General features: G+C 45.8%; 1 long non-coding RNA gene across 1 annotated transcript; it reads right to left on the bottom strand.

The window, feature by feature from the left end:
- Nucleotides 1-10,946: 10,946 nt before the first annotated feature.
- Nucleotides 10,947-21,094, bottom strand: LOC119970007. Its single transcript, XR_005461513.1, has 3 exons — nucleotides 21,018-21,094; nucleotides 14,352-14,455; nucleotides 10,947-11,354 (listed from the first exon to the last, which is right to left on the bottom strand). It is a non-coding gene; the product is annotated as an uncharacterized LOC119970007 (long non-coding RNA).
- Between the last annotated feature and the right edge of the window lie 3,919 nt (nucleotides 21,095-25,013).

Here is a 25,013-nt window from a genome sequence, read left to right as displayed (position 1 = left end):
AATCCAATTCTCCACAACTGATTGATGTCACCTGCACCGATGCAACATCAGATCATTCGCACCACTCGCGAGACGGCATGCTAAATGACTCAAATTATCCACTCGGGACACTCGTAGAGTATAACAAAAAAAAACAAAAGTCAAAAGAAACACGGCAAGAACAGAAACAACATGAAGCGCGACAAGACCAACAACAATAGCAAGAAGCACAGCAGAAATGAGAACGACAACAGCAAGAACAAAAGCAACATGAAGCGCGACAAGACAAACACCAAAGTCAGGCACCAAGACAGCGACAACGACAGAAACAAAAACAACAACAAGAACGGCAACGAAAACAACAAAGTCAGGAACAAAGATAGCGACAACACCAAAGACAGAAACGACAAAAACAGCAACAAGTACGGCAACGAAAACAACAAAAACAGGAAGGACAGAGACAACAGCAATGAAACAACGACTTGTACACAATGGTACTACTTGGCACATGACGGACAATGCCACAGCGCATGGCAAAACGATGACAAGACCACAAACATGTCATGGGATGACGACGAATCGCATAAACACACGTCTGCTCCAGAACGAGCAAGCACACCAGCATCCAAGGCGGATGAGACAATAAATCAACACCACAAGCACAGAAAAAAGTCCATGCCAGTCAACATCAGTGATGTGACCATGCAAACACCTCGGGATGATGCATTGGGTACTTAAAATAACAAGGAACACCAACAACATTCACAGCGGACTGGCAATATCAATATCACCACGTCATCAACAACAACAAAAAAAAAGAAAAAAAAGCTCTGAACAAATTCATCAAGTTTGGACTCATAAATGTTTTATTGAGATTGGACATATAACTACATTGGCTTTGTACAGTATGCAATAGCACCATCACCTGTATAGATACGCATATCATAAGTAACTGTTTTCTATAATTTTCTTTAACGATGTACAGCAAATATGTAAAGAGAAAAAGGGGGATGGGGTGATCGTAGATTTACTAGATACAAAAACAACTGAGCAAACACCAGAGGGAGAGCTACAAATACACCGGGACAGGATGGACAATTTTCTTTAACGATGTACAGAAAATATGTTAAGAGAAAAAGGGGGATGTGGTGATCACAAGTTAACCAGATGCAACACAACTGAGCAACCACTAGAGGGAGCACGGGAGAGCCATATAAATAGATCAGGACAGGAAGTGAGGACACACTTCACTGAGGGCAGAACTTGGAGCAACACAGATACACAAGACACACACAGCAAGCAAAGCTGGTAGTTAGCACTGGAAGGTCGTTCTAGGTCGAGCTCTGGAAACTGAACAAACTCACAATAAAGCATCTTCTCCACACTTGAGACTACGAGCTTTATTAAGACACGAGGAACAACACAACAGTGACCCAAGCCAGGAATCGAACCTGGGACTCTGGAGCTGTGAAGCAACTGTGCTAACCACTGTGCCAACCACTGTGCTACCGTGTCCCCCTTCTGTACTCATATCCTCTTGCAATGAAGGCCAATGTACAGTTTGCCCACCGCCTGCCTTGCAAAAACTGGATCGTCACCCACCCCTCTCGCTGGACTCGAGGATCTGTCCTCTCCTCGCAGGATTTACCTTTCTGGGACTGGCCATGTTCCTCCTCGAGCTGCTTCCTGCAGTCCCAGCAGCACCCAGTACTGAGGTCTGGTGTTGCAGGTACTGCTGGAAGTGCCGGCCAATTGATCAGCCAGCTACTTCCGAGAGTGGCCCTTCCTCGCACTGAGGGGTGAATGTCTCACTTCATCCCATTTCAGTCTGCGTCCAGCTTTCTCCGAATGTGTTGGCTGCTGGCCAGCTTTCCTTTCTGGGGCTGATGGGTGAGCTGTCTGCCCAATCCCCCATCCCCTGTAACATGCAGGCCATGGTTTCTGCCAGACTTCAAGCTCTAAAGTTAGTCTGGTGGAACAACTGAGCCTGGAGGGAATTCACCCACCAGAGAAGTCTGCAGGTGAATGGAATTGGCCAGCAGGGGCAGAAGGAAAAATAAAGTGTGAGTGGTCAGTTCAATGCGGCTCTAACCTTTTTGGTTGAAAAATCCCTTTTCAAACAGACTTCTCCCTATCTAAACTACAACACTTTATAATGCTTATAATATAGATGTGCTGCCTGTAAGTGCTTGTTTTTAAAGTTATTGATGCTGCTCTCAACATTCCTCCAAGTGCAGTCCCTTCCTGGGTGAGGCAACCCACCACACAGTGTACGTGGCAGTCACATTTCCCTCCCACCTCACAGCTCGCACTTTCACAATATTGCACCAAGTCCCTGGAAAGTCCCGATGGAGCCCCAGGGTGAACGCATCCCAGTTTGTAAGCACTAAGATAAAAGCAAGTTACTGCAGATGCTGGAATCTGAGACAAAAACAGAAAATGTTGGACAATCTCAGCAGGTCTGACAGCATCTGTGGAGAGAAAAGGGAGCTAACGTTTCGAGTTTGGATGACTCTCTGTCAAAGCTGACTGAATTAATGGAGATAAAGTTGGGTCCAGTGAAACTTTAGAACCCTTCGTACAAGAGGATACGAATGTGCTGAACCTTTTACCCATATCGGGTGACCACATGATACCGAGAGGGATTTCATGTACAAGTCAGACAAGCGGCTGCCAGACAGTTTATTGGAGAATGAATGAAAAAGAAACAATTTATATTGTGAGGGTGAACTGTCCAAATCAGGGGCTGGTTTCTCTGTCCCGCTGCGCTTTCAGATACCAGCTATCTTTCAGGGACAACAGTTTCTAGAGGAATGGATCCTTGGGGACAGGGGGTATTCCCTCAGGAGGGGGATGATGTCACCAGTGCAGAGGCTACAAATACCTGCTGAGACTCGCTACAATGAGGCTCCTGGATAAAAGCGGATGCTGGTCAAATTGGACTGCTCAAAATGCAGTCCTGGTGCCTGGACCAGTTGGGGGAGCTTTCCAATACAGCCCCCAGAGAGTGTGTGGTGATATGATTTGCATACCTGTCTGCCATTGGTGCAGAACACTGGCTTACCATTGGCCCTGGGCGGTCATGAGCCTCTCGACCGATTGGTCGAGAGGCTGAGTTAACCGCACCTCCTTGCTGAGGTATAAATAGGCAACCGCCCGGCGGTCGTCCATTTTATTGTAGACGACCGCAGGGCTAAGTTCTAGTTTATTAAAGCCTAACTTTTGTAAAGCAACTCGTCTCTCGTACAATTGATGGCACATCAGAGTGCCCCGCATTATTATGGCCTGCTGTGCTCACCACAACTTGGTACTGCAGTGGGGACACCAGCTAGACCAAGGGGAGATAGAGGAGTGCCACATCTCCTCAGTTAAGAAGAGGGCGATGAGGACGGAGAGGGCCAACCAGTGGAAGAGGAGGAAGAAGAACCTCAGGCAATGGTCAGATCCCACCTGGGCCGAACAGCTAGGGACACCTTCGTAACATCTCATTTTGGAGAATACCAGGATGAGGGAGTGAAGAGCCCTCCCACCATGGAGTGTAACATCAACTCACCAATGTGGTGCCTGCGGGACATCCTCGGGTTGGTGTGCACATTCATGGACAGGGCGCTAAAGCCATTTGCCAATCTCTGCAGGAGAAAGATGATGAGTTGCATTAAGGCCTGAGTGATGCTCTTCTCATTCTCAGCGATATGTGTGACTCCAGCCTAACAGAGAGCTGAGAGCTGAACTCGTCCTGCCAATGATCGAGCTTATCCTGGGGTTCAGAGGCGTTGGATGACTTAACTCCATCTGCAGCCCATCTGAGGTCAGAGGTCCGAGTGTTTTCCTCCAACTTATAACTGAAGTGGTCAGCTTCTCAATACTTACCAGTGCTTGGCCTCCTCATCACAGGAGAAGAGTGACAGACATGTGAGGCCTTAGCTTTGATGCTGGGGGGTGTTGGAGGAGGGGGGTTGGGTAGTGGAGGATGTCACCTTCCCTGGATGGAGGGTTGAGGGAGTGCCAGGAGCAGCACATCTTTACTGAGTCATCAGTGTGGGAGATGGGAGAGACATAGCGCTGCTATTCTCACACTGCGCAGGGATGAAGCACTGGGTCTGTGCGGGCGTTTGTGGAGCATGGCACCATGAGCTGAGCCATTGAGTTGACAACTCATGCTATGGAGTGCACATCCTGCACTGAGGTCTCCACTGAAGACGCCACTCTCGCAATGTTGGCCACATTGCATTGGAGTGACACCCCCATCTCCTCAGTCAGTGGTACTCCTCCAGTGAGCCTTGCAGGGATATTGTCATCCCTTCCTGATGCTCATGGATCTACCTTTGCAACTCCAGAAGCTCTGGGATGACCGGACCCGGGGCAGGTCATCAGCCAGGGGCTCAGCAGAGTCCAGGGCTCCAGCATCCCTCCGAGTGCCGGAACCCTGAGACGACCCTGCCTCCGGCTGCTGTAGATAATCTGGGTGAGGTGTTCACCAGTGAGTGCGGCAGAAGCCTGCCTGCTAGTTAATCCCACCGAGGTGTGCTTATCTCCACTAGTGGAGGGTTCAGGATACTGATGTAATGCCTCTGAGAAAGTTTGTTCTTGTGAGGCTTTAATTTGTCTTGAGGTTTCTCATTTATTCTGCTGCCCTCACTTGGCCTTCTGCGCCGGTGCGGTCCTGCTCCTCGCTAGCAGGTCTTTTTCCTCAAAGGTATGAGGCATCTGATCTCAGGCATGACTCTGGCTGGCTGTGTCCACTCATGCCGCTCATGCTCAAGAATGAGACAGATAGGGAGAGTACAGGCAGGAGTCCTGCCAGTTCGGAGGGTGATGAGTGGGAGTGGAATGGGAGCGAGGATATGAGGAGCAGTTTAGCTACTGGGAGGAACATGGGGAGTGGGGTGGGGATGGGGGGAGAGGGAAGTATGATCAGTGTTGGGAACCCGTGAGATGGCTGGTTGATAGATCATTGTGGAAGTGCGAAGGATGTGTGAAGGGGTGCAGTGGGAGACATGACATGGACGCAGACACTCTAGCCTCACAAAGAAGGTAATATGTCTTCTTGCGGCACTGTTGCCCTATCCTCTTCTGCAGCAATCTGGTACTCACTCAGCCTGCAACTGCCTCCCAGACCAGGCTGGTGACCTTGGTGGAAGGACATCTGGGAGAATATGGATATAGGACCTCCTGCCTCTGCTGCATACCATCCAGGAGTTTGGTCAGGGGTCCCTGGGAGAATCTTTGCGCTGGCTTCCTGGCAGCCATCTCCCCCGACTAGATCTGGAACAAATGCTGGGGAGTTCTGGGGTGGGGGCATTTATATGGAATGCCTCACTGATTGCAGAGATTAAGTTGTCCCGGGATGAGCAAATCAGCGGCTGGCCGCCACGTGTGGAATGATTTACGTGGTAAAAAGAACATTTTAGGAGGCTCAATATTTTGGCCACACTTTGAGTAGTGTTCAATTCTGGTCACCACACTACCAGAAGGATGTGGAGGCTTTAGAGGGGGTGCAAAAGAGATTTACCAGGATGTTACCTGGTTATGGAGGGCATTAGCTATGAGGAGAGGTTGAATAAAATCGGTTTGTTCTCACTGGAACGACGAAGGTTGAGGGGCGACCTGATCGAGGTCTACAAAATTATGAGAGGCATAGACAGGGTGGATAGTCAGAGACTTTTTCCCAGGGTAGAGGGATCAATTACTAGGGGGCATAGGTTTAAGGTGCAAGGGGCAAGGTTTAGAGGAGATGTGCGAGGCAAGTTTTTTACACAGAGGGTAGTGGGTGCCTGGAGCTCGCTGCCGGAGGAGGTGGTGGAAGCAGGAACGATAAAGATGTTTAAGGGGCACAATATTGTGGTCCGAAGGGCCTGTACTGTGCTTTACAGTTCTATGTTCTATGTTCTAAGCGGCATCTTAACAAATACATGAATAGGATGGGAATAGAGGGTTATGTATCCCGGAAGTGTTGAAGATTTTAGTTTAGACGGGCAGCATGGTCGGCGCAGGCTTGGAGGGCCGAAGGGCCTGTTCCTGTGCTGTACTTTTCTTTGTTCTTTGTGCGATTTCTCGGCACCGGCTGGATTCTCACCGATTATCTTACCAGGTCCGACACTATGCCAAAATTTGGTAAGATTCCACCCATCTAATTTTTCTTAAACAGCAATTTAGAATGTACTTATTTATCCTAGCTGCCTTGAATTAAATACAAAGGTCCTTGATGTCAGTGAGAGTGGTAATCTGGTACACTTTTAGTAGTACAGCATAAAATACATTCATCACAAAAAATAATTATTTTTAATCGTGTGACTAGTTCACCACCTGTGAGTAATTTTAAGTCACAATAAATTACATTAAAATCAATACTGAACAATTTACTGGTTTCATTGATGTAGACCCTTGAAATCCAGCATTATTTCACATGCACAGGCATCTTGAACGCTCGCAAACAAGCTCATTTGGCTGAAGCCCAGTACAGTGTTTGGGGCCACGGTCAATTTTGTGGGTGGGATTGGCTTCCAACAGAAGTGTTGTTTTTTTTAAAATCCCTTGGAGTAGATTTTACAATCATGAAAAGTTTGCACAAGGCTATAGCTGAGAGTGCTTTCCTTTAAGCTAGGGTTTTTCAAAGTCAGGGTCACGTGTGCCAAAGTACAATGAAAAGTATTGTTTCGCGTACAGTCCAGGCAGATCGCTCCATACATGAAAAACATAGGATATACAATAAATACACAATGTAAATACATAGACATAGACATCGGGTTAAGCACACGGAGTACAGTGCTACAACAGTAGAGAACATGATAGAAATTGGCTTTCTAGTTAGCCATAGATGATATAGGTAAAAGGTTTAATTGAGGACTCATTAAGAATAATTAACCTAAATCACATTAACCATGAGTGAGGAAAGCCGAATAGCTGGGAACATTTTGCAAATTGCTTGAGACTTGCTAGAGACTAAAGGAACTGCTGGCTGAAATGCCCCATTGTGTGAAAGAAAGGGCAGTTCCGTTTCTATTGTAACAACCAGTCTAGAATGAAAAGTCCTGGTGAACAATGTGTTTATCTCAAGCGATGGTATGGGACAATTTGTACCAATGTATTTAAATATATATCTCTCTTAAATTGACGGACAGACAGTTTGGCCGAATTGAGTGAATTATAAATGAGGTAAAGCCAATCACAGCTATAAAGAACATTCCTCGTCACAATGGACGAGGCACTCTACACCATCATCCCTCATGATGACGGCATTGCTGCAACAGCCTCAGTACTCAACACCAACAACTGCTAATCTCCAGACGCAATTCAACAACTCATCCGATTCAGTCTGGATCACGTCTTCACCTTCAACAACAAATTCTTCATCCAGATGCACGGAACAGCCATGGGGACCAAATTCACACCTCAATATGCTTACATCTTCATGCACAAGTTTGAACAAGAGCTCCTTACCGCACAGGACCTTCAACCAACATTATATACCAGATACGTCGATGACATTTTTTTTCTTTGGACCCAAAGCGCAAAATCGCTGAAACGACTAAACAATTACATCAATAAGTTCCATCCCACCACCAGACTCACAATGGACTACTCTCCAAAATCGGTTGCATTCTTGGACATGCTCATCTCCATCAAGGACTGTCACCTTAGCACTTTGCTTTACCTCAAGCCCATGGGTAACCTCACGATGCTCCACTTCTCCAGCTTCCACCATAAACACATTAAAGAAGCCATCCCCTATGGACAAGCCCTCCATATACAAAGGATATGCTCAGACAAGGAGGAGCGTAACAGACATCTACAGATGCTGAAAGATACTCTCGTATGAACAGGATATGGCGCTCGACTCATCGATTGACAGTTCCAACGTGCCACAGCGAAAAACCGCACCAACCTCCTCAGAAGACAAACATGGGACACAACCAACAGAGTACCCTTCATCATCCAGTACTTCCCCGGAGCAGAGAAACTACAACATTTTCTTCACAGCCTTCAACACGTCATCGATGAAGATGAATATCTTGCCAAGGTCATCCCCACACCCCCACTACTTGCCTTCAAACAACCACGTAACCTCAAACAAACCATTGTTTGAAGCAAACTACCCACCTTCAGAACAACGACCACAACACCACACAACCCTGCCATTGCAATCTCTGCAAGACGTGCCAGATCACTGACATGGGTACCACCATTACACGTGAGAACACCACCCACCAGGTACGCGGTCCATACTCGTGTGACTCGACCAACATTGTCTACCTCATGCACTGCAGGAAAGGATGTCCCGAAGCGTGGTACATTGGCGAGACCATGCAGACCCTGCAACAACGGATGAACGGACATCTTGCAACAATCGCCAGGCAGGAATGTTCCCTTCCAGTCGGGGAACACTTCAGCAGTCAAGGGCATTCAACCTCTGATCTCCGGGTAAGCGTCTCCAAGGCAGCCTTCAGGACGCGTGACAATGCAGAATCGCCGAGCAGAAATTATAGCCAAGTTCCGCACACATGAGTACGGCTTCAACCGGGACCTTGGATTCATGTCGCACTACATTCATCCCCCACCATCTGGCCTCGGCTTGCAAAATCCTACCAACTGTCCTGTCTTGAGACAATTCACACCTCTTTAACCTGGGGTTACCCCTATCTCTGGATCTGTAAATACTTAATTACCTGCAAATGCTCGCATACAAAGAATTGTCTTGCATCTTTGACTTTGTCTATATGTATTGTTCTGGGATATACCTCTTCAGTCACCTGAGGAAGGAGCAGGGCCCGAAAGCTAGTGTTTGAAACAAACCTTTTGGACTTTAACCTGTTATTGTAAGACTTCTAACTATAAGGGGTACAGTAGAGGGTTAAGTATTCAGCCTTGCAGGGCCCCCAGTATTGAGGATCATTGTTGTTTATCCTTACTGATTGTGGTCTATGGGTCAGGAAGTCGAGGATCCAGTTGCAGAGGGAGGAGCCAAGTCTTAGGTTTTGGAGTTTTAATATAAGCTTTGCTGGGATTATGGTGTTGAAAGTGGAACTGTGGTCAATAAATAGGAGTCTGACGTAGGAGTCCTTGTTGTCGAGAAGCTCCATGAGAGTAGTGCCAGGGAGATAGTGTCTGCTGTGGACCGGTTGTGGCAGTATTTGAATTGCAGGGGATCTCGGCATTCTGGGAGTATGGAGTTGATGTGCCTCGTGATCAACCCATCAAAGCACTTCATAATGATAGATGTTAAGACCACTGGATGGCAGTCATTGAAGCACGTTGCCTGGTCCTTCTTTGGCACCGGTATGATAATGGTCTTCTTCCAGCAGGTGGGAATATTAGAACAGAGTAGGGAGAGATTGAAGATGTCTGTGAACACACCCAACAGTTGGTCTGTGCAGGATCTGAGTGCACAACCAGGGACGCATCAGGACCCGTTGCTTTCCATGAGTTCACTTTCAAGAAGGCCGATGTGATTTTGAGGCTGTGACATCAGGCATGGGTGTGTTCGAGACTGCTGGGGCAGTTGGCAGTGGTTTGTTGGCTACCTGCTTAAAATGAGCATAGAATGCAATGGGTTCATCAGGGAAGTGTGCTCTGTTCCCAGAGATTCTACTCGGCTTTGCTTTGTAGCCTGTTATTGGCAAGGATATAAAATGGGTGACAGCAGATTGGCTGCCCACGATATACACAACCTTGTTTTATTGAATTTAATGGAAGAGAAAAAGGGGTGGGATGTACACATTGAGTGGCTAATTCGATAATGTCATTTTTATGCCTTTATCAAAGTTGAAGGTATCGGTGATCATCTATAAATTATGTATGTCATTGCAACACAAGAATGCTGCAGAATAATTAAACAAATAACTGATTGACTTCATTAAAGAAACAAGTTCAATGTTGAAATGTAGTCACTTGGCTTTACTCCATAGTGGAAGTGAAAATTAACACATTTCTGCTGTTAGAAACAGACGCTAATCAACTAAGAATGCCTGAGTAAACTGCTCATAACGTAACATTTAATATTTTTCTATCTGTCACCAAAATTATAAGAAGTCTCCTTCTGTATTTAGGCTTCATATCCATTATTGTTGCCACCACTCGATCTCTTCAGAATCACAACCCAGATCATTGGATTGGAACATGGTCTAGTTACCAAAATCTCAACCTCTGCTGTAAGTAAGTGTGGCAGAAATTTTCAACAAGAATGTTCATTGCCATAAGCAAACGCATCAGCAGCTTTCATTCGATTACAAACGTCCTTTCTAGAATTCTAGTTGCATTTGCTTTCACGGTTCTGCTTTTGCCACGCTTTGCCTCCATTTGAACCGTGCTGTTGTTTGCTGGTCATTAGTGGACCCTCCGAAAGAGTACTCGACCGAGGCCCACTCCCTCGCCCTATCCCTGGAACCCCCCACATTGATTATGGCTGATCCACCTAACCTACGCACCTGTGGACTCTAAGGGGCAATTTAGCATAACCAATCCATCTAACCTTCACATCTTTGGACCGTTGGAGCACCTGGAGGAAACTCTTGCAGACAGGGGGAGAACATTCAAATTCCATACAGACAGTCACCCAAGGCCTGAATCAAACCCAGATCCCTGGCGCTGTGAGTCAGCAATGCTAACCACTGTGCTACCGTGCCTCAGTTGCCATGAATGCGGCAACCCTACAAATAGAGACCAGCATCAATTCTATCATTTTGTCCTGTTGAAAGGATAGAACCAACAACAGGAAATTTCCCTATTCAGAAAGACCAAGCTACACACTGAAAAAAGATCAATCTCTTGATTCACTCGTGAGAGAGGGATTGAATGTTAAGGAACCAATCTCTGCTAAATCCGGAATGGCAGCATTGTCCATACTCGGCAAGGAATAATCACCACCAATGGATTGTTTTGAATTCAGACCTCAGAATGAAAACACAGCTGTAGAAAAGAAGTGAGTGCAGGTTTAGTTTGGCTGATAATTTTAATTCTTATTCTCTCCCTTTCATTTTGGGCAGGTATTATTCCCAAATTGAATCCAGAAGGTTGGTGGAGGGCTAGGGGATTGCTGTTCATCACATAGTGTGTGATTTACACCAGTAACAGCAGAGCTCAGTACCCTACAGCGACACAATTAGTTACAAAGCACATTGGGAGATCCCAAAGTTGAGAAAGACACTATAAAAATGCAAGTTTGCTGTTTTCTTTCTTTCCCCATAGCTTTACTGCACCACAGTTATTTGTATTTTTCTGTTTTTAAAACTTTTTTTTCAACCTGGACAGTGACATAACAAAGTTTGCCCTCTTCAACTTCCATAAAACAATACGGCAATGCATGTCTCATATGCTGCACCCTCCTGTAATTCCACAGCAGAATCGGTTGAGCAGGAAATTATATGGGTCACATCACTCTGAGGGAACAAAAACATCATCCTAAATGTTTCTGAATATTCGACTTCTCCTGAGTTACACAACCTTCTCTTAAGTTATTTATTTATTTTGATAAGACTTTTTAAAATCTTTGCAACAGGTTTAGTGGTCATTTCAATGTATACGCTTAAATTACATTCTCTTAAATTAAATTAAATTAAAATATATTTAAAAATTACATTCTCTATGTATTTTCTGTAAATTAAAAGTTAAGACACATCTGGTTGTTTCCCCAGTTGCTGTCGCCTGGTTGTAACATTATAGTCGTTTTCTGTGCTTGACCTTCAACCTAGTTTGATGTGTTAATTGAGCCAAGAAGTATTTTTTGGAGGTGTGGTCAACAATCTCTCAGCACTTTTCACGTGAAACAGATATTATCAAAGTGACACATGTACAAACAAGCCACTTTAAAACAGATCATTTTTAAGTCCATATTGATTTTAAACTGATCTTCGGGCAAATCAATAACAAAAGATGGCATTTAAGACCCTCGAGGGGGACTGCATGAGACAATGGCCAATCTGTAAAAGGAACTGAACACAATATATTCTTGTTGAATTGTACCAAATATTCACACTTCAGTGAGGGACGGAAATAATTTATGCATTAATTGATGAAGAAAAAAGAGTGCATTTTTCCTGTGGAATTTTCGCATTGGGGAATGGAACATTTCCCATTTCAAGCACCCAATGACAGTATTAAACGTCCTTATGTCAGTTGTAGCACAGTCAGAACAGACACTTGCCTTCGGGAATGGGCATGGGTATCAGAATGCATGTTTAACCTGCACCAGTTCATTAGAGTGTATCAAGGTCCCTGTTTTATGTTGCCTGCTCACCATAAGGGTTTCTGCATTCTCACTGCTCATTAGCTTCACATAGGGCAGCACAGTAGCATTGTGGATAGCATAATTGCTTCACAGCTCCAGGGTTCGATTCCAGCTTGGGTCACTGTCTGTGCGGAGTCTGCACATCCTCCACGTGTGTGCATGGGTTTCCTCCGGGTGCTCCGGTTTCCTCCCACAGTCCAAATGTGTGCAGGTTAGGTGGATTGGCCATGATAAATTGCCCTTGGTGTCCAAAATTGTCCTTAGTGTTGGGTGGGGTTATGGGGATAGGGTGGAGATGTTGACCTTGGGTAGGGTGCCCTTCCCAAGAGCCGGCGCAGACTCGATGGGCCGAATGGCCTCCTTCTGCACTGTAAATTCTATGATCTATGAAAAATTCTATGATCAGCAGGGAGCTCAACATGGTTAATTTCAAGCATTTCTCAATACTAACATGCACTTCTTAAAGGGAAGATGAATTGCAGCTGTTGGAGGTGTTGAGATCACTGGGAACAATGATCCAAAGATGTGCATGTTAAATTGCCCAGCCGTTTCAAAAAAGATTAGGTGGGGTTACTGGGATAGGGAGGAGGTATGGGGCTTAAGTAGGGTACTCTGTCTAAGGGCCAGTGCAGATTTGATGGGCTGAATGGCCTCCTTCTGCACTGTAAATGCTATGATTCTATGATCAACAATAGCTGACATAATAATATAATCTTTATTATTGTCACAAGTAGGCTTACATAAACACTGCAATGAAGTTACTGTGAAAATCCTCCAGTCGCCACACTCCAGCGCCTGTTCGGATACACTGAGGGAGAATTCAGAATGTCCAATTCACCTAACAAGCACGTCTTTTGGGACTTATGGGAGGAAACCGGAGCACCTGGAGGAAACACACGCAGACGCAGTGAGAACGTGCAGACTCCGCACAGACAGTAACCCAAGTCAGGAATCGAACCTGGAACCGTGAAGCAACAGCGCTAACCACTGTGCTACCGTGCCGCCCATATTTAGCAAGCTGGATTGAAAGTTTGCTTTGACAGTAATCACAATCAAAACATATATATGACCAGAATTACCCGAGTAATTTACAGGTAAAATAATTAGCTTTACTCTCATCACCTCTGACTGTCAATCCTGAACTTTATCAACTACTTAATAACTGGGACTCTGACTGTGATTTATTTGCCTTAATCAAATAATCTAACAGGAGTCCCAAAGTGGCATTTGCATCAGCAGGATGCACCCCACCCACCGACATGACATCACATCAGCGAGGTTTACAACTGGTCTGTACAAGTGGAGAACTGACGAATAGTCGCCACCAGGGGGGTTCCCGGGAAGGGATTCTGTGTGCATGGGGGGAGAGTTTCCCTGCATCCATGGGGGGTTCCCTGTGCCCGTGAAGGGGAGGAAGTTTTTCCATGTATGTGGGAGGACCCTTATTTTTACTTGATCGGGGTGCCCATCTCTTGAAGGCTGAGGTTGCCTGCGTGCCCCATCAATGTGACATCGTGGGACCCTCCTCCAACATTTTTAACTGGGTTTCGAAAATTATGATGGGACAAGCTAGCAGTGGAGTCGACGGGAAGCACACCACTTTTCCTGCCTGAGTTCCTTAGTTACAAAAACAGAAAATTCTGCCCTTTAAATTTCACACCTAGTATATTATAAAATCAGCATGATGTCATGATTCGCCTGCTGTGTGTACTTCCAACAGCCAATGTGTGCCAAAAGACTACCTCTCACCCCCTTCCTACTCTACCAACAGAGTCTCTCAGCCTCAACAACACAATAGCAACCGCAACCCCCTCTGCACCACAGAGTCACTTATTTTACCATTTCCCACACCAGAGACCTCTGAAGCAACCTCTGAGGTCAGTGTCGAACTAGATTTAATACAAATCTGAGAGTGACCAAATCATATCAGCAGTCGCAATTTGAGAGACTTGACACTTCGTAAGATCCACTCAGAGGGAATTTAGTGAGATGGTGAAAAGGGAGAGCAGCTCACTGAAATACTCTCAGCCTGCATCAAACATTTGTAAAGTAGTTTTCTCGCCTTCTGTTAGTCATCCAAAAACTATCACAATAATGTAAAAGCAAACGGCTTTGAGGCAGCCGTCAATGCTGCTTTACAAATACTTACTTCAAGATGTAAAGGGTTGGTTTCAGCCATTGCATGTTCTCAGGTTCCTTCTCTTTCATCCTCTCATGAAGCATCTACCTCAATTATTTTTACCTATCAGGTGCCTGAGATTAATATGAGGAACAAGTATTATTAACCCCAAGTTGTCATTCCGCAGAATAACACACTCATTGCTGCAGTCAGTAAACTCCTCATAGCCAGCAAAAAGGCAAGAAAATACATCACCTCCTACAATCTAAGGCGCCTGCTAAAATGTACAATCGATAGACAGCAGAGATGGAAACTGTTTGATGCTCATAGTTAATTGATTATATTCCCATTGATTATTTAGACAGCATGTCATTCAGTCAAATGCAAAAGCGAAAATATGGCTTTGACTGAAAACAAGGAAAAAGTGCTTTAGGTTGTACAATGTTGCTTCATTATTTGTGTTTCCATGATAAGAGGTACTCAAGGGTGTGAGCAGGTGCAGCTCTACCGGAGGTACGGTTCTGTAATGACTTATGCCAGGCCTTTGAGATTGGCCAATTAGAATACGAGTTCCCTGATTAGTGGCCCAATTAGGGAACCCCTTTCTGTGTATATCATCGATTATCATCGAATTTACAGTGCAGAAGGAGGCCATTCGGCCCATCGAGTCTGCACCGGCTCTTGGAAAGAGCACCCTACCCAAGGTGAACACCTTCACCCTATCCCCATAACCCAGCAACCCCACCCAACACTAAGGGCAATTTTGGGCACTAAGGGAAATTTATCATGGCCAATCCACCCAACCTGCACACATTTGGACTGTGGGAGGAAACCGGATCACCCGGGGGAAACCCACGCACACACGGGGAGGATGTGCAGACTCCGCACAGACAGTGACCCAAGCCGGAATCGAACCGAGCTGTGAAGCAATTGTGCTATCCACAATGCTACCGTGCTGTGGGAGTGTCCTCTGCACTCCCGGTGTAGACAGCAGACTGGATGGTCATGGTTGTTCAGGTGTTGAGTTTGTAAATAAAAGGAATTCTGACGATGGGACTTCTACCTCCGTGGACTTATTAATGGTCCCTGTCTTTGGATTCAACAGCACTTGCCAGGCAGCAGTTGGAGTTTATTTCCTTTTGGGGATAGTGTGTTTGGGGGTGGAATGCTGCAGACCAGTAACGATCACATGACCCCTGGTATGGCATGGAAGTGGGCTCATGTGATCCACGAAGGTGAGAGGTTGTGGTGCAGTTGTAAAACGGTGGACAGCTCATTGGATCTGAGAGCAGGGCTGGATTCTTTGTTTTTGGGACTATGACCGCACGCCATCGTGAAAACTGTGGTCTTTTATGCCAGAAAAACTGGCGTTAAAGGGCGACAGATTTACCATCTTGCAGGGGGATAGCAGGCAGCCATCGTAGAGCTCGCAGCTCGAGCTGTCAATACGTCCCCCTGCACTTCCGGGTCAGAGGTCGCCCCTGTGCACGGTGGCGGCCTCCAGTGGCCACGCCATGCTCCATGGCAGACTCAGCCCTCGGACCTGGACCCCCGAAATAGTGCCACTTTGGCCCTGTACCCGACTATGGCAGCCCCCGACTGAGTCCGCAGCTGCCACGTGAGGTTCGCAAACGGCAGGGCAACGTTAGAATCACGCAGTTGGGAATTTGGCCGGTCGGGGATGAAGCACAGTGGGGCGGGTTTGAGGCGGTGGATACTCGGCGCGGCATATTCCCGAGAATGGGGGGGGCGGAGAATCGTGAAACCACCACCGGTCCCGATTTGTGCGCGAAAATGGGTTCTCCGCACCATTGCCAAACGCAATTTCACCGTCGGGGTGCAGAGAATCCAGCCCAAAGAAAAAATAGGTTTCTATCACTGCTTTAATTATTTTTGAAGAACTGATTGGTCAGCACCAGCCATATCGTGCACAGGATTGTCACTGTTAAAGGTAACATTGGTGATTCCATGCCATCATCCATCATAGTAAGAAGTTTTACAACGCCAGGTTCAAGTCCAACAGGTTTGTTTCGAATCACTAGCTTTCGGAGCACTGCTCCTTCCTCAGGTGAATGAAGAGGCCGGTTCCAGAAACATATATATAGACAAAGTCAAAGTTGCAAGATGATACTTTCATGCGAGTCTTTGCAGGTAATTAAGTCTTTGCAGGTCCAGATGGAGCAACTGGAGAGAGGAATAATCACAGGTTAAAGAGGTGTAAATTGTCTCAAGCCAGGACAGTTGGTAGGATTTCGCAAGCCCAGACCAGATGGTGGGGGATGAATATAATGCGACATGAATCCAAGGTCCCGATTGAGGCCATACTCATGTGTACGGGACTTGGCTATAAGTTTCTGCTCGGCGATTCTGTGTTGTCGCGTGTCCTGAAGGCCGCCTTGGAGAACGCTTACCCGAAGATCAGAGGTTGAATGCCCTTGACTGTTAAAGTGTTCCCCGACTGGATGGGAACATTCCTGCCTGGCGATTGTTGCGCGATGTACTTTCATCCGTTGTCGCAGCGTCTGCATGGTCCATGTACCATGCTTTGGGACATCCTTTGCTGCAGCGTATGAGGTGGAGATCCCACTTTGGACATGTGGTCAATGAGAGGGAAGGATCATTATGTCTGATGTGAACAACTCACAAAAGCAGGTCATCTGGGTGAAGGGGCATAGACCAATCTGTCAGTGACTGCTCTCTCCTTGGCAACCTTGAAATCTCCAGGGCCTGTTCCTCATAGGGGGTGAGGACTCTGCTCTGATGTCCAGAGCCTCGCCGCCGGTGTGGGCCCTTTACCGCCTGTTATGGGCCAACATCTCCTGCGATGGCATTGTGAGCTACATACTTGATGCATCGGGTCGGGGGAGGGTCTATGGGAGGTGACATGTGTGGGCTCCACACCCGGGCATGGAGGAGTTGTGCTGGTGGGCGCCAGGGTGTGTTGGGGCACAAGCACGGTGACATGCTGTGGGGGGGGGGGGGGAGGTTGCAATGTGCCATCTGCCGACTTATTTGGGTGGGGTGGCGGTCAGGGGGATAGTAAGCGGGACTGATGTTCGGGGGTTGGTGTTTACTTACACTTGCAGCTCGGTGGAGGTTGTTGCTCTTCTTCCGACACTGGACGGCAGTCCTTCTGGTCACGTTGTCTGAACTGACGGCCGCTGCCACTGCCTCCCAGGTGGCATTGGTGGCCCTGTTGCTGGTCCTCTGACCCTCTTGGCAGAACAGGGTATCCCGTTACGCCCCCACGGTGTTCAGTAGCCTGGTCAGGTCAGCATCCCTGAAGCCTGGAACAGGTCGGTGTGGTGCCATGATCATGTGTTACCTGGGAGTTGGTTCTGACAGAGTGTTTATGAGCAGCTCGCCCTTGTTAACGGGGAGCTTCCAGGTGCATGTTCTGGTGAATCAGATGCCGGGACAGCCAGCTCCGCCGTGAAGCTCATGGAGGATCATTTTCAGCACTAAGTGCCATTAAATAAGAGCCGTGGTCTGGCCAGCTCAGCCATCAGGAAGCATCACCCGATATGAATAATACAGCAGAGGAATAGGCCCTTTGGCCTCCCAAGGCTTGACCGGTCCTGATATCACCCTTGGCCAAAGCTCTCAGCACTTCTTTGTGCCATAAACCTCTATACCCATCCTATCCATGTATTTGTCAAGATGCCTTTTGAACGGCGTTAATGTATTGGCTTCCACAACCTCCCCTGGCAACACGTTCCAGGCACTCACGAACCTTTGCGTAAAAAACCTGCCTCACACATCTCCTCTAAACTTTGCCCCACGGACCTTAAACCTATGCCCTCTGGTGACTGACCCTTCCACCCTGGAAAAGACTGCCGGCCCGTCCACTCTATCCATGCCCCTCATAATCTTATAGACCTCTATCAAGTCACACCTCAGCTTCCGTCTTTCTAATGAAAACAGTCCTAGTCTAATTAGCCTCTCTGCATAGCTAACACTCTCCAGACCAAGCAACATCCAGGTAAACCTCCTCTGCACCCTTTCCAAAGCCTCCACATCCTTCTGGTAGTGTGGCGACCAGAATTGTGAGCAATATTCCAAGTGCGGCCTGACCAAGGTTCTGTACTTCAATAGCAAGACTTGCCAGTTTTTATACTCAATGCCCCGTCCAATGCAGGCGAGCATTCCATGTGCTTTCTTGACTACCTTGTCGATATGTGTTGCCACTTCCAAAGATCTGTTTACCTGCACATCCAGATCTCTCTGACTTTCTATATTCCAAAGCATTTTGCCATTTACGGTACACTTCCTCTCTATGTTAGACCCACCAAAATGCATTACCTCACATATTCCTGGATTAAATTCCATTTGCCATTTCTCTGCCCAAGTCTCCAACCTATCTATGTCCTGCTGTATCCTCTGACAACCCTCAACACTATCTGCCACTCCACCAATTTTGGTGTTACCTGCGAACTTACTAACCAGCTACATTTTCCTCCAAATCATTTATGTATACTACAAACAACAGCAGCCCCAGCACAGACTTCTGTGGAACACCACTAGTCACAACCTGCAATTCAGAAAAACACTCTTCTACTGCTACCGTTTACCTTCTGTGACCGTGCCAGTTCTGTATCCATCTTACCACCTCACCTCTGATCTCGTGTGTCTTCACCTTTTGTACCAGTCTGCCATGAGACACCTTGTCAAAGGCTTTACTGAAGTTCATGTAAACGACACTTAGAACTTTTCCCATTAAATTGTGCCTGGAATTTGTTAGTGAGAAGAAAATTAAGTTTGACTCCTCCATGTTGAATACTGTAATAGTCTGAGGTATCACTGAGGCTTCTTTTACAATGCAGAGTCTATTGGAAACAACAATGAGGTTTAACTATATACAGGCACAGAGGTATATCTTATAGGTCTTTACTCCTTGACTCCTGGGTCCAAACTGCCTGGGCCCCTGCTCCCAGGAGCCCACGCTTTTTCCCCATTGGTCGGGGTTTGTGCGCTCCTACAAGAAAGGCCCTGAGCGGGCCATGTGGACCTTGAATGATTACCCTTAAAGGGTTTAAGCTAACACATCCCTCCTCCGTCAAGTCCCTCAACAATATATACATCACCGGTTAATAACAAGTTAACTATTTACAATAAGGGGGTAGTATGGTACAGTCTTTCAAAAGGTCATTCTATCAGGTGACTTCCTCGGTTTGGTGGAACATCGAAGTTCCCTGAAAGGATCCTCTACCAGTGAGGTAGTGTCTTTGTCAGCAGCAGGAGGTTGCTTCAAAGTCTCATTAGCTGAGTTGGGGGCATCCCTCTATCTAGTTCACTCTGGGGTAAGTAAGAGGGGCTTCTTCTGAACCTTCTGGTTCCCTTGCTTCGAGCTCTGCCAAAGGGACTTTAGTAGTGACCACTATATCAGCTTGTTCAGTCACTGAGGCTGCAGCCTCTCTGCTCCTTATATGGTCTCTGCGCTTTCGTACCCGTCTCTCTTATAAGTCCACCAGGTATGACATAGGACCAGATTTTGCCACAACTTTTCCAGATACCCACAATGGAATAGATGTAAAGTTCCTTACAAAAACTTGGTCATTGGTTTTAAACTATTTGTGCCTTTTGACGAGTCGTAGTATATCTTTTGTTTCGCTTGCTCCACCCTCCCCACCAAATTGGTGAACTTCAGGTCCAACCCAATACAAAGGCAACAGCCCATTAATAGCTCTGCTGGTGTGACCCCAGTACTAATGTGAGAGGTGGTATTGTACGAAAGGAGAAAATTAGCCAATTTGAGGTGCAGTGGCCTATCTAGTTGCTTTCACATTGCAGATTTAAAAGTTTGCAGCGCACTTTCTGCCATTCGAGGCCAAGTGATAAGGGGCCGTTCGAATGTGATAGATGCCATTCATCTGCATGAAATGCTGAAATTCTTCCCATTTTGGAAAACCAATAAGTCAGGGAGGCCATGAATGGTGAAAATGCATCTCAGGCTATCGATAGCAGCCGCTGAGGTTGTCGTCTTCATTTCCTGGATGTCCAGCCACTTGGAGTGGGCATCCACCAGTATCAAGAACATTCTTCCCAGCAAGGGGCTAGTGAAGTCTATGAGCAATCTTGTCCATGGACAGCCCTGCCATTCCCATGGATATAAGTGAGCCGCAGGTGGCAAGGCTTGCTGTGACTGACGGAATTCACACCTATGGACCAGACTCTCGATATCTTTGTTAATCTCCGGCCCCCATATTTAGCTTTGACAAGGGTTATCTGGACTCAAAACGTTAGCTCTTTTCTCTCCCTACAGATGCTGCCAGACCTGCTGAGATTTTCCAGCATTTTCCCTTTAGCTCCATATTTAGCTCCTGGCCAACATTTTCATTTTCGTCTGGCCAGAGTGTACACTGTGCGGTTCTTGCAGTAGCAGTTCTCTTACTGGGGGTGGTACCACTGAGTTCACTGAGGCTGCTTACTCTCCGCTGGGCCATTCTTGATCTCCCGCTGGGTCTTAGAGTCTGTGGGTCTCAGTTAAGACTACAGCTGTTCTGGCCTACTGACTTGCAGAATTACAGAATTATTATGACGCAAAAGGAAGCCACTTGTTCCATTGTATCTGCACCAGCTCTCCAAACGAGCATCACGACTTAGTGCTATTCTCTTATTACAGGACCTATGATTTGCATGAACAGCCCCAGATTTTTGAGGGTTGGCTGAATGGGAAAATAAAGTCAGATAACCTACCAACTATGGCACAGGTAGAAAAAATTGAGTTAGTCTTGAGCTTAGTTGTGGTTAAAGGCCTCACATAGCAAAATTGGTATACCCTAATTACTTGCTGCGTTAACTTGACCACAAAAAGGTTTTCAAAACGTGTTGTTAATAAAGTTAATAAATAAAGTTAATCCTCTTCAATATATAAAAATAATGAAGTTCAAAATAAATTATGGACTCAAATGTGAGGGCAGCTCGCTAAACAGCAAAATACCAGTAATGGAATAGAATCAGAACTAACGGCAGGTAAATACAAATAGGCACAGGTAACAATAACAACTAATGACATCACTGAACTTACTGATGACATCAGCAATGGTTTAAAATAAGAAGGTGCACAATAATTACACTCCATAACACTTCTGACCCCTTAAATTTTAGTTCCCCTTAAAGACAGATATACAATGAAATTAATACCTTAATTCTATGTCAGTCTACAGGAGCTTTGCGACTACGCTGTGATCTGCGCAGTGACACTGGTGATTCCATCAGCACTTCCTCCACCTTGGCTTTCATGGCGTAGGACACTGTCCTCGATTTCAAAAAGCAAGGAGTAACCTGAGGATCTATGAACAATTTAACTGTCATGCCCCGCAATGTACCTTACTCATCTTTGAAACTTCAGGGTATTTTTTAAAATATAAATTTAGAGCACCCAATCCATTTTTTCCAATTAAGGACAATTTAGCACCTACCTTGCACATCTTTGGTTTGTGGGGGTGAAACCCACGCAAACACGAGGAGAATGTGCAAACTCCACACGGACAGTGACCCAGAGCCAGGATCGAACCTGGGACGCTACCATTGCGCCACCGTGCTTGCCCTGAAACCTCAGGATATTTCTGAGTGACATCCTGTCACTTTTGTGTGCTTATGTCACCCCAGTTAATTTTCCTGAGCCAGTTACGCCCAAGTAGACTTGGCCCATGCCCTTTTACCACCAGGAGCCGTGCTCTTGCTTCTTGACTATTAAATGCAATGTCTACCTTGAACGTTCCAAGCAATGGTATAGTCTTGCTGGTATATTTCTGAAGGTTGATTCCTTCATGAGTAAGGGCTGGTGCCAGCTTCGAGCCCCAAATTGTCCCAAAAGTCTCCTGATTGATTGCAGAGGTTCCTGTGTCCACCTTCATCTTAATTTTCTGTCCACCTACCTCCACTGTGGCATAAATAAGTTCTGCAGGCCCCTCACTCATATGAAACATGTTGTTATAATGCTCCTCTACTTGGTCTGAGATTTCCAAGCATTGACTGAGGCTTCCTTGCATTTAAAGTTTCTTGCTCAACCTTTGATTTTCTCTTAGCACCCGAGCATTTCTACACTAAATGTCCCTTTTTGTTGCACTGGTGACAAACAGCATCCATAAACTTACCATGATTCACATAATGTGACCCTCCACACCTAAAACACTCCACTGTCTTCACCTTTTTACTTGCAACTTATTTTTCTACTTAATGCAGTGTACCTTGCTGCCATTGGCCTTATTTATTGCATTATTGGCAGCTATTTCGATACCCTGAGAAATTTCTGCAACTTTCTTAAATATAATCGTGGTTTCTCCCAGCAAACACTGCTGAATGTTGTCCTTGCTAATGCCACAAACTAGTCTGTCCCAAAGCATGTCTTCCAAAACTGTCCCAAACTCGCAATGTTCAGAGAGCTGCCGCAATCCAGCAACAAAGTTACCTACAGATTGTCCCAGCTTCCAAAAATGACATTGGAATTTGAAACATTGTACAAATACTGAGGGCTTAGGATAGTGGGAATTCTGAATGAGTGTAACTAAATTCATGAATTAAATGTCCCTAAGTTCCAGTAGTATAACTAAATTTATCACTAGTTTGTAAGTCTTCGCTCCACACATGCTCAGGAGAATTGCTCAGTACCTTCCAGCCTCGTCAGCGGTCCCATTTGCCAAGAAAAAGTGTTTGAATCTTTGCACATGTTCAGTCAAGTTCTATTTCTCTTTTACAAACTCACTGATAAGACCCAAACATAGCCATGATGCTGCTAACTTGTACTCCATTGGTAAACTTAGCAAAACTTTCTGTTGAACATGGTGACACAACTTTTTTTATTTTCGGCACCAAAATGATGTGGTAACTTGACCACAAAATGGTAGTCAAAATGCCTCGTTATGAAAGTTAATAAATAAAGTTAATCTTCATTAATATATAAAAATAATGAAGTTTAAATACAGTCTATATTATTTCCAATGAAAATACATAATTTCCAACTATTTTCACTCAAACAATTGTTGTGGTGAAATTGGGTTGTGCAGGTCTGCTGAACAGGTAGATGCAATGAGCACTTGATTTTTTAAATATAATTTGAGAGCATCCAATTTTTTTTTCCAATTAAGGGGCAATTTAGCGTGGCTGATTCACCTACCCTGCACATCTTTTTGGGTTGTGGGGCGTGATACCCATACAGACATGGGGGGAATGTGCAAACTCCATACGGACTGTGACCCTGGGCTGGGATCGAACCCAGATCCTCAGCGACATGAGGCAGCAGAGCTAACCACTGCACCACCATTCTGCCCTGTGAGCACTTGATATTGGGCCTTCGCCCTCATTTAAATTAAACAAACAAGTTATCTCTTTCAAATTGCCAGCAAGCAAAGTTACCTCAGGGCATTTGTGGCATCAGTAGCGTCCCTCTAGTAGCTTCTGGTTCAGAGAGGGGGAGGCAATCGGAAGTGTTGGAGGTGAGGTTTTTGAGCAGTGCAAGAGGCGATTGGGAGATATATGAGCGGGACCATTGCAATATATTGCTGTGGTGAATTGATGCTCTGCCTTGTTCCATGCTTCAGAAACTATGGGCGGGATTCCCTGGTGCGCCCACCTGACGACCAGAGCATCCCGCCCGAGGTCAATGGACTTTTCTATTGGCCGTATCTCGTCTGCGGCGAATTGCGTTGGGCGAGGTGGAAAAATCCAGCCCTATGTTTCAAAGCTCGCATTTGTGGTGTCACACATTTGGAGGGGGCCAAAATGTGGCGGATGGAGTTTAACGTGGATAAGTGTGAGGTCATGCATTTTGATCAAAAAAATGGAAAGGCAACTTATTATCTAAATGGGGAGCGACTTTGGCGTGCTCCAATGCAAAGGGATCTGGGTGTCCTCGTGCATGAGTCACAGAAAACAAGCATGCAGATGCAGCAGATAAAGAAAGCAAATGGAATGTTGGCATATATAGCAAAAGGAATTGAGTATAAAAGTAAGGAAGTGTTGGTGCAACTACACAAGGCATTAGTAAGACCGCACCTAGAGTATTGTACACAGTTTTGGTCCCCTTATTTGAGAAAAGATGTAGTGGCATTGGAGGCAGTTCAGAGGAGGTTCACTAGATTGATTCCAGAGATTAGGGGTTTGTCATATGAGGAGAGATTATACTGTCTAGTGTTTAGAAGAATGACAGGATATCTCATTGAGTTATACAAGATGTTAAAAGGTATGGATAAAGTAGATGTGGAGCAGATGCTTTCTCTTGTGGGGCATTCTAAAATGAGATATCATAATCTTAGAATAAGAGGTAGCAAATTTAAAACAGATTTGAGGTGAAACTACTTCTTCCAAAGGTTTGTGAATCTGTGGAATTCGCTACCCTAGAGTGTAGTGGACGCATGGACAGTGAGTAAATTTAAGGAGGAATTAGACAGATTTTTAATTGGTAATGTGTTGAAGGATTGTGGACAACGGCCAGCACAGTGAAGTTGACGCCAGGATGGGATCAGCCATGATCACATTGAGGGTGTTCAGGCTCGGGAGGCTAAATTGCCTACTCCTGCTCCTAGTTGATGTGTTCTGGGGAGGAAATGCTCTGGCTAATTTTGCAATCCAGCTCTTGGTCTGTAACATTGCAGGTAGCAGATAAGGAACATATCAGCCATGATAGAATGGTGGAGCAGACAAGATGGGCCGAATGGCTGAATTATGCTCCTATGTCGTATGAACGTATGA

Source organism: Scyliorhinus canicula, chromosome 8 (assembly GCF_902713615.1).
Source record: "Scyliorhinus canicula chromosome 8, sScyCan1.1, whole genome shotgun sequence".
Lineage (NCBI taxonomy): Eukaryota > Metazoa > Chordata > Chondrichthyes > Carcharhiniformes > Scyliorhinidae > Scyliorhinus > Scyliorhinus canicula.
Note: the sequence above shows the minus strand (reverse complement) of the source record. Positions and strands in the feature narration are given on the sequence as shown.